Source organism: Limulus polyphemus, unplaced genomic scaffold, assembly GCF_000517525.1.
Source record: "Limulus polyphemus unplaced genomic scaffold, Limulus_polyphemus-2.1.2 Scaffold1676, whole genome shotgun sequence".
Lineage (NCBI taxonomy): Eukaryota > Metazoa > Arthropoda > Merostomata > Xiphosura > Limulidae > Limulus > Limulus polyphemus.
In genome coordinates, this window is record NW_013667286.1 from 144,415 (window position 1) to 155,362 (window position 10,948).

Here is a 10,948-nt window from a genome sequence, read left to right on the forward strand (position 1 = left end):
ACTTCCGACCCAAAAACCTGGACTCCATCCGCAGAAAGTGATGCTTTGCATTTGGTAGGACATCAAAGGAGTAATTTATTTCGAACTCCTCAATACACAGCGAACTGTCAATGCGGAGATCAAAAGTCAGCAACTGGAACGTTTAAATTAAGCCCTTCATCAGAAACGCCCTTCACTCGTCAATCGGAAAGGTGTTATCCTCCACGACAATGCACGTCCACATGTTGCATGTTTGACGCAACACAAGATTACGGAGTTCGGTTGGGAAGTTTTCCTCCATTCACCATATTCTCCAGATATGACACCATCAGATTACCATCTTTTTCATTCGCTGCAACATCATCTTAATGGGAAAACGTATGCAATTGTGGAAGGTGTTAAAGAAGACATCGACATTGTTTTTGCTTCAAAGCCAAGTGATTTCTTTAATCAGGGCATTAACAACCTGATTATAAGATGGGAAAGCATCACCGATATGAATGGAGACTATTTCATTTGCTAAGTGTTTTGTTTTGATATACAAGTTGTTCGGGTTTTTTTTCAACCAAAAAAAGGCGACATTAATTTCTTGACGACCTAATACTATTCATGTGCTAAACTATATAGTTATAACTCTAATTATATTAATTAGTATCTATGTAGAAACTGGTTATGAAGTGTTAAAAAGTTAAATTCCAACTCATCTACCTATAACCAGACTATGTTGAGTAGTTATGGAAATCTAACTAGAGTATTTACTAATTTTATAGAGATAATATTGCTAGTTACTAATTTTATATAGATAATATTGCTAGTTACTAATTTTATGGAGCTAATTGGACTGGTTACTAGTTTATAATGGTAGTATGACTGTTTCCAAGTTTTCAGAGGTTATTTGACTGTCTACTAGCTTGTTGAGCTAACCCTACTGTTTAATAGTTTTGTATACATAATCTGACCGTTTAGGAGTTTTGTAGAGCTAATCTGACTGTTTAGGAGTTTTATAGAGTTAATCGGACTGTTTAGTAGTTTTATAGAGTTAATCACGTAGGAGTTCCTTCAGAGAGAAACTACTGTCCGTTAGGAGTGGTCCGTTCGATCTCTAAATATATATCCAATCTAACATATTTGGAACTCCCTTCAGCATGCTATTTCAGTCTATCTTGTTTACCTCTTTACTCGCCACCGAGCTGGGAGACGCCCTTGTGCAGGAATGGGGCTGCTTGCCAAATATCATTGCCCAGAGACTCATCAGTGGTATGCAGAGGCAATGCCAATTAGTGGACAGTGGCTTTGAAAGACACTAGTGATTGATAAGACTTGTTTATAATATTTGTTGTTTTATAAATAAACTAATAACACTGCCAATATACCAGAAATGTTTCATTTTTGAGGGTAATATTTTCTATATTGTAAAAATACGCTGTAAAAGTACAGTCGGTGTTTGTGATTGAGATGTATAATACGCGTTGATTGTCGCCAACAAATGAGAGGACTGTGAAGTGATACTTACGAGTTCGCAGTGTAATAGCCATAGCTCCTCCTAATAAGAATCTTGACCTGATAGAAAAATGCAAGTTACTTAGTTATGGTTTAAATGTTCAAAGCTGGTGCAGTAATGGAAACTAATAGGCCTAACATTAGTGATAAAAATCACATTAGCTGTAGATGTTTTTTTCAAACATTCCTTTTGATTTTTCCATTTCGGTTTTCAAACCTCTGATTTTAAATCTAAAAAAGCAAACTTGGTGGGAATATAAAAACAAAACATTTGCAGTCTATGGGATTTTTATTACAAATTAGTATACAAAAGTTGGGGCTGCAAGTTATGTATTTTAAATTTAATAATAAGCCTTTTTCTTCACTTTATTACGTAACTTATAAATGACTATTTCTAAATACTTTATACGAGAAGAAATAATACAGGAAAAGTAAATTAGACTGCATCATGACTTATGCACAATTTGAAATACCACCTTTGAATGGTCTGAGCCAATTCAGTATTTCGGTAGCAAGTTGTTGTGGATCTTGACTAAGAACATCTACGGATTGTTTCGTCATATTGTACAGTAGCTCCACCTCCCAATCTAGAAACTAGAATTTAAATAAATAAAGGTAATTGTTGAATAAATTATACTAAACAATACAGATCTTTGTAACAATAATAAAAATATACCAGTAATACATTCATTAATACTAGAAAAAAGGGGTATTATTATTTTGGACTTACTTGGTAAAATCTAAACGTTGTTTTAAGCTATATTTTTAATGTTGCGATTTGTTTGTTAGCTAGAAAGAGCTGTGCGTCGTATTGATGACGTTAAAATTAGAAAGTTTAATAAGATAGGCCTAAAACATCTAGAAAAGTCTAAGGATATAACATAAAGTGTTCTAGCACGTTCAAAGCTAGATTATAAGTACGAGATAGTTGTGAAGTCTATAGAGTCATTTCAAGATAGAGCGATGAATCAGTGTCTTATCGTGAAATGTGTGGATCTTTGTTTGCTATCGCGCTTGTTGAGTTACTTTGTACAAGTAAATTGATTTGTTTTACGTTAGTTAACGTCACTTGTGACGTAGGTATACAACAAGTTACGACAGTATACAATGTTGAAGTTGTAGAAACGTCAAAAGAGGAAATAAAGTAATTAATTATTCCTTCAAAGAATGGATATTGAAGCATTTTCACCAGATAATCTAAAAGAATCTGTCAAAGAAAGAACAACGCTACAACAGTATTTAATAGGTTTAATAGTACATTTTCTACCGTTTGTACTAAAATAGTTTTTCATCGTATTATACTCAAGTCATTTGTTTCAAGGAATATTATTTATAACCAGTTTGAAGTAAGAAAGCAGCATACTTTGTTATTGTATTTATAACAATCAGATCCTCGACAATCATCAATCATGTTAAACACCTGTATCGTTCTAATATATACATTTTTATATATTGTTTGTTTTTGTAATTTTCATTAAACTGTCAAAACTCTGAACTCGAGTCTGAAATTCTTGTGTCTATTTTCACTCATAATTCTAAGGCCTCGAGTTAATTTACTTAAGAACTATGTTATTCAGTTATTGATAGCTATGAACTCACCTGGCTTCTTACAAACTCCAGGATACTTCTCAAATAACCGATTGATGCGCCCCTAACAGCAGATAACAAAAACTCAAAGTTGCAGATTGCATCGTGTTTCAGTTTTTTGTAGTCCTCTAGAGAAAGAGAGTTTATGTAAATTAAATCACGCATTAACATTTTTATTTTTTTTGGCTTTCTTTTGATTGATTAGTTTAAGCTTCAAATAAATTTAGTTTACTAATAGTTTTAATATAGTCAATGGATACACATTTTAAAATCAAAGACAAAGTACAGAATTATCTCCAAATTGTGAGGTAAAATAAATTTTTAGAGGCAATAAGTATTTATGCAATAAAAGTTATGAGACTCACTGCCTAAAAGTAGATGAAACCAAAGTTCATCGACCTCTCGTAAAAGATCTGAAGATGTATCAGGCCTCTTTCCTTTTGTTACATCCAGAAATTTGGGTGACTTGGAAAAAATCATTCATGTTAGTAATACATTTCAAACACCTACAAGATACCCTGATTTTAGATAGACAGTTTTATCCTAAAATAGAAACAGTTGAAAAACGTTTCGTTAACTGTTCAATAAATTTATAAAATCTTCTGCTTAAAGTGAACGACATCTAGTTTTTATATTTATATAGTGAAATTATCTAACTATAATTATTGAATCTTATCAAAATGATTTTAATTGGTGTTTCCTGGAACTGTAATGATAAAATTTGAGAGTGTAACCGAGTGATATGTTAGATACTTCAAATTTAGAGAATTGTGAGACATCTTAGAAAAATATTGCTTAGAAGTCTGTAATTAATTAATGAGTTTTTATACAAACTATGATTCAAGAGACGTGTACAAGATTGTCGTAGAGTCAGGTGGGACAGACTTGCTTTATTACAACTAATTAATGACAGAATCTGTTAGAAAGAGAAATACCTTTATTATCGTTTTTCAGAACAATTAGCGGTACAATGGGATAATACCTAAAAATGATATAATTTAGAAGTTTCGAAAGCAACATGGTCTTATCTTAACGTGAAGAGTCTAAGAATGTAAAAAAATAATTAAAATAACTTAAACCTAACTTAAAATCGCCTTTCTATTGGTAACACCTATGACTTCAACTTAATTACTTACTACAACTTATTTTAGTTGTTTGATTTATTCGTTTTTTTTTTGTTGAAATTCTTTATAGCTTCCCATCTAATACGTTAATTGATTTCTCCTAAAGCCATCGAAAAGGCTTGATATCGCATTTTCAGTTGAGACGGACAATTTCAGTGAAACACTCATTATTATGTAAATTGATTAAGTGCCACGAATTCACTGATACCGCGAGTACATGTTAAACCAGTCAATTAAGTCGAATATATATCACAATTTTCAAAGGTCATTGTTAAATAACAATGCTCAAGCACGACGAGAATTATAACAATGCAACAAAGTCAGCATTTCTCGCAGCCAACAACAACAGTTACATTAAAACCACAAACTGCGCTGAATTAGAACGTTAAACCTCATTAGATGATGAACGTCAAAGGAGATTAAAATCTTAGCTATGGTTAAAAGAGAATTCCTCTATAATGAAGCATGTAATTGAAATAAAGAGATCCATGTGATTTATTTAGATTTTAAGGGTATCTATAAATTTAACTTACATGTATCTTAAATGTATTTAACTTACATGTATCTTAAATGTATTTAACGTCGTTATATTGGTATTAGACAATAGACGTGAATATTGTAATTACTTGAAATTGTTTTATTTAAAATATGTTTTTGACAACTGGATAAAAATTTAATCAAAAAATGTCCTTTAATAATATTGGCCTGCTATGTGAATGTACTAATAATGATATAAGGTCAAAATATCTTCTATGCTTGCATATCTGTAGTCATCAAAGGATAAGCAAAAGAATTTGTTTTCTATGGTTGCATATCTTTAGCCTTCAAAGGATAATCAAAAGGGTTTGTTTTCTATGGTTGCATATCTTTAGCCCTCAAAGGATAATCAAAAGGGTTTGTTTTCTATGGTTGCATATCTTTAGCCCTCAAAGGATAATCAAAAGGGTTTGTTTTCTATGGTTGCATATCTTTAGCCCTCAATGGATAGTCAACAATATTTGTTTTCTATGGTTGCATATTTTTAGCCTTCAAAGGATAATCAACATGATTTGTTTTCTATGCTTGCATATCTTTAGCCTTCAAAGGATAATCAAAATGATTTTTGTTCCATGCCTGCATATCTTTAGCCTTCAAAGGATAATCAACATGATTTGTTTTCTATGCTTGCATATCTTTAGCCTTCAAAGGATAATCAACAAGATTTGTTTTCTATGCTTGCATATCTTTAGCCTTCAAAGGATAATCAACATGATTTGTTTTCTATGCTTGCATATCTTTAGCCTTCAAAGGATAATCAACAAAATTTCCTCTATGTCTTCACATTTTTGAGCTTAAAACAATAATTAAGTAGATTTTCATAATCAAGAACCTGGTTACAAGTAGTTTGAAATCACCAGTAATTTTTTTAGACATTTAATTAATTAATTTATCTTTTATCGTTACTAAGGTAGTTTCATTTTTCTGAAGAAGTAAAAATGACCAATCAGCATTACTTCAGGTTCCTGCTAAAATTATGTACCGTATGATCAATGCAGTGGAAACTAAGAGTTATGGTATTTGATACTCGGTAGTTTTTTGAGCAAAGCATTTAGTCGGTAAAACGAGATCCGGAGTTGAATCCTACCAGTTTCGGCTTAAACTTCTCGAGAAAAGTTTAACTTCAGAGAATGATCTGTCACCCTAAAGGAAGGTCACTTTGAAAATGTTAAATATTCGATGGTTGTGTGTGTAAAGTTTTATTCGGTTTCTGAACGAAGATCATAAGAAGTCCATCCATTTTTATATCTATCAATTAATATTAAAACGACACTACGTAAAAATAAATCTAAAAGGTAATAATCGAAGATAGTGAACGAGTCTAAGCTCACAAACTTATGCACTCTTTGATCTAATACGGATTTTCTAAACAGACTAGTCTCAACAGCAATGATTACCTCAGGAAAAAGTTTTAGTCTAAAGTAGTTAGTTGATCACAAGGATTCGTTTCCTGATGTAAACAAGAGGGAATCCTCAATAGGCGCGGCACTTGAAACTCCTTTAGGCAGGATTAGAGTAAATTAATCTATGAAACCTTTGTTTTTCCTTTTTATTAGCTATAGTTTCGTGCGCCAGCAATACCAAGCGTGGGCACACGTATACCTGATTTGATTTTATTACTCATCAGGATCTCTACCAGTTTACCCTCAAATTGAAATTCTTTTAGGCTGGATTAGAGTAAATTAATTTATGGGACCTTGGGCGTGGTCTAATACATCAATTGAAAGGGTTTGACCTCCTGAGTCTAAAACTGTAACTAGATCTCAAATCGGTCAAGAGTAAAAGTTTGTACTCGAAAAAAAAAACACACACACAAAAACACAACAACTCTGAGCCATTATGAGGCGGCTAAAAATAGAAGAAAAAACGTATGTATTTAAACACTTTTAAAGACTTTTATTAAATGAAGTCCAAAACAAACACTTTGAATAAGCTAGTGAAAAGGGAAACACAGGCGAGAGCTACTACGATTTCCACAAGCACAACCATTTGAGAGATTGGTAAGGGTTTTGGTTTGATTTGTTTTGAATTTCCCGCAAAGCTACAAGAGGGCTATCTGCGGTAGCCGCCCCTAATTTAGCAGTGTAAGACTAGAGGGAAGGCAGCTAGTCATCACCACCCACTGCCAACTCTTGGGCTACTGTTTTACCAACGAATAGTGGGATTGACCGTCACATAACAACGCCCCACGACTGAAAGGGTGAGCATGTTTGGTGTGATGAGGATTCGAACCCGCGACCCTCTGTGAGTCGAGCGCCCTAACCACCCGGCCATGCAGAGCCAATTGGTAAGGGAAGACGCAAAACACATCTTACTTCATTGACAAAAATTATTGAATATTTTGGTTGTTCGTTTCTCCCACGGTTCATTAAAAACAGCGACTCTCGAAGCTTTTTCACCACTTATATCGAGTAAAAGCTTTAGTAGTGAATTTAATTAAACTTAATCAATTAAGAGGAATTGAATATTGTCAGAAAATTCATGGAAATATTTTCTTATCACCTTCAAGCTGATACTATTGGTTTCAACAGTGAAGATATCGGTAAAGAGCTTTTATGGTTTGGTCTTTTTACCACTTGTAATGTTTATGCTTTTAATTTTTAAAGATGCGTATATTTGAACATCCATAAAGTTAACTTTTTGCATTTTTTATTTTTTCACTTAAATAATTATCTAATATTAATTGTTACGATATAAAAATATTACTATTTCATAGCTCCGTATTATCGAAATATTTTGGTTTTATTTGCAGTGAAATACATTACTGATACAAAAAGTTACTCTTTTAGTATTTTATTGATATTTTGGAGTGAAGAGCAGTTAGCAGATGTCTGGTACTTTATGAACACAAAAGTAATGTAAACTAGAAGAGATGATTGTTGTTGCTTACAGTAACTTACTGTAAAACTACAATATGTGCTATCTATGCTGTGTCCACTGCGAGCTCGGATTTTAGCATTGTAAGTCCGTAAATTTACAGTTGACCCAGTGGGGATCTAGAAGAGATGGATTTAACAAAATAATTTAAAGGTCTATTGCATAGTACGAATATTTCCCGTCTTTCACTGCCGTTGGCACATAACAGTAGTTTATTTTAGAATTTCGCGGAAAGCTATACAAGGCTATTTGTTACTAATTATGAACTGGTTTCCTAAAGGGAAGGCAGCTCGTCAACAGCACATACTGACAACTCTTGGCTGATTGAAAAGCGGGAATCACCTATCATTCTTATAAAAACCGACAGCCAAAAAGTGTGAAATGCATTTTTATGGCAACGCCTTACGAACCATGAACCTCCGATTTAAATTCTGGGCAAATGATAACTAGGCCATACCCGGAACTCCTAAAAATATTATTTATTCAGATTAAGTATCGTAAATTTAAAGCGCTGTCCAACTATATGTGAATGATGTTAAGTTACGAGCTGATTACGGTTTCGTTTTGCTCGATCGCTGAGGCGGTACAACACAGATAACCCTGAGGCGGTACAACACAGATAATCCTGAGGCGGTACAACACAGATAACCCTGAGGCGGTACAACACAGATAACCCTGAGGCGGTACAACACAGATAACCCTGAGGCTGTACAACACAGATAACTCTGAGGCGGTACAACACAGATAACCCTGAGGCGGTACAACACAGATAACCCTGAGGCGGTAAAACACAGATAACCCTGAGGCAGTACAACACAGATAACCCTGAGGCGGTACAACACAGATAACCCTGAGGCTGTACAACACAGATAACCCATTCTGAAGCTTTGTGCTTTAGAACGAGCAAACAAATCATTTAAACATAGAAGTAATAAAGTGAAACTAGACATTTTCTTTTAGTTATAAGTAAAATAGTCGAATTAACACCTCAAAACTTAACACGTTTGTATTTTTCTTTCTGAATGTTGTTGGTTCAATTTTTTTAACTCCAACTGTGTGCGACGTCTTGCACTAATAGCTAGTACGTATTTTTGCAGTGAAGATATGGATACTGGCAACATACATACAAGTAACTGGACGGTAATACTATCATTTACCACTATGAGGGCTTACAACAAATGAGTGATAAAGAAGACAAAGACCCGTTATAGAATATGAGTTGAAAGAGGCTCAAGCGGAAGTTTAGAAAAATTAACGTTGATTTACACAAGTTATATATAGGGCTGGCGATAGCGGGAATATCGTTTGACCCCTAAGCTAATGCCACCCATTAATCTGATTTTAGATTTATTTTAGGTTTGATCTGTAATATGTCTCACTGGCTCCCCATCTAGTTAAGAAACGCTGGAGCCGGAACTGGTTATATATTATTAAATTATGCTCTGTCTATCCGTTTATAGACTCTTTTATTGCACTTTACATTGCATTTTTTTACAAGTTACATTTACTAAGTAACAGTCCAAATGTAATAATTTAAAAATAATAGACTTGAACTTTATATATATATATATATCCACAAAGTTCTTAACTCTATGTAAATGGTTTGTTTTCTGTTGGATGTTCTGAAACGTTTTCCATTTACTTTCTTTTTGTGACTGAAGATAAATCCTTTAGTCAATGACTGGGTTCCTGGTTAGTCTGTAAATAACAAAACCGTCAATGACAGAGAGAGTAACATTCTAAAGCAGATATTGTTTTCATTCACTCGTGAAAACATGCGGCCAGTAACAGCGAAACGTTCTTCGCACTAAAGCTTGGAATCTAACGAAAAATAGCAAAAAATAAAATAAAAGGATTGTTTCCTATAATATCCTTGAAACAGTTCTCAAAGGCCAGTGTCTTTAACTCGGCAGTTTAACAATTATTTATAAAGTTATTATTACCATTAAGTGACAATGATGCCTGTTCCGGATTAATACAAATCAATATAGACGTCGCTGCGTTCCTTTAAATTTACGGATACTTCGCAAGTGTGCACTAATTATTACATTAATCTGCTTCATCACTCATCTCCTGCTCGATAATTATTTTCTTAACCCAACATCTGCGCTATGCAATAAGCACTGTGTTTAAATGTGCTTATGTGGATGTCCTCTTCATTCTCTGTGTTTAAAACAGAGTAACTGGATTCTACTTCGGCTAATAATGATCAAAACTTGTATATATATAGCTACTTACTAATTTATTCGAAAAGTGGTTTGAGTCAAGTGTCACATTATTTAATTCTCTTCATTCTCTGTGTTTAAGACAGAGTAACTGGATTCTATTTCGGCTAATAATGATCAAAACTTGTATATATAGCTACTTACTAATTTATTCGAAAAGTGGTTTGATTCAAGTGTCACATTATTTAATCTAAAGAAAGTGTTTAAGCTCAAGTTCTTCTATGCCCTCCGGGGGTTCAGTGGTAAGTCTAAGGGATTAAACGCTAAAAATCGATACGCGCTGTTGGTAGAGAACAGATGGCCCATTTTGTAGCTTTGTGCTTAACAACAAAGCAAACAAACGTTTTTCTATAAATGATAACTTTTGATGAAAAAAATCAATCTTGTAAAACAAGTTTTTCTGCTTAATAGGTTTATAAAGCACTGTTCTTTAAGCTTTCAAATTCAAAATCTCGCGAGATTAAGATACATGGCAAATAACTGTCTTTAAGTAAAATACATGCATAAAATCTCGCGAGATTAAGATACATGGCAAATAACTGTCTTTAAGTAAAATACACGCATTCTTCTTACTTGATAAACTATAAAAACAATTTTAATCAGCACATGTCTTTGACGAAAGCTGAAAAAAACCTCCAGCAGACTTGAGTTGAATTAAATATGTAAAGACAATTCATTAAGATATTTACTTTAAGTTTAGCATGTAAAAACAATCATCCACGAACAACCTTGCTTTGGCTTAAACTGAAAAAAAAGTTCACAAACAACCTTGCTTTAGTTTAAAACGTTAAAGCAGTTTGTTTGTAATTAAGCACAAAGCTACACAATGGGCTATCTGTGCTCTGCCCACCACGGGTATCGAAACCCGGATTCTAGCGTTGCAAGGCCACTGGGAGGCTGTCAAAGCAGTTCATGAACAACCTTGCTTTGGATTAAACTGTAAACACAGTTCCCAAACAGCCTTGCTTTGAATTAAGCTGTAAAGATAATCACTAACGACTAATTAAACATACATGAGTGTAGTGAAGTCATTTTCTTTCCTAAATGAACTTAATTCGTAATGAATTTAATGAAGAGAAACGATAAGTTTGATCTATATATATATATATATATATATAT

The 10,948-nt window shown here is 33.4% G+C and overlaps 1 pseudogene; it reads right to left on the minus strand.

The window, feature by feature from the left end:
• Positions 1–10,948, minus strand: part of LOC106464525 — an 82,858-nt pseudogene that overhangs the window by 27,980 nt on the left and 43,930 nt on the right.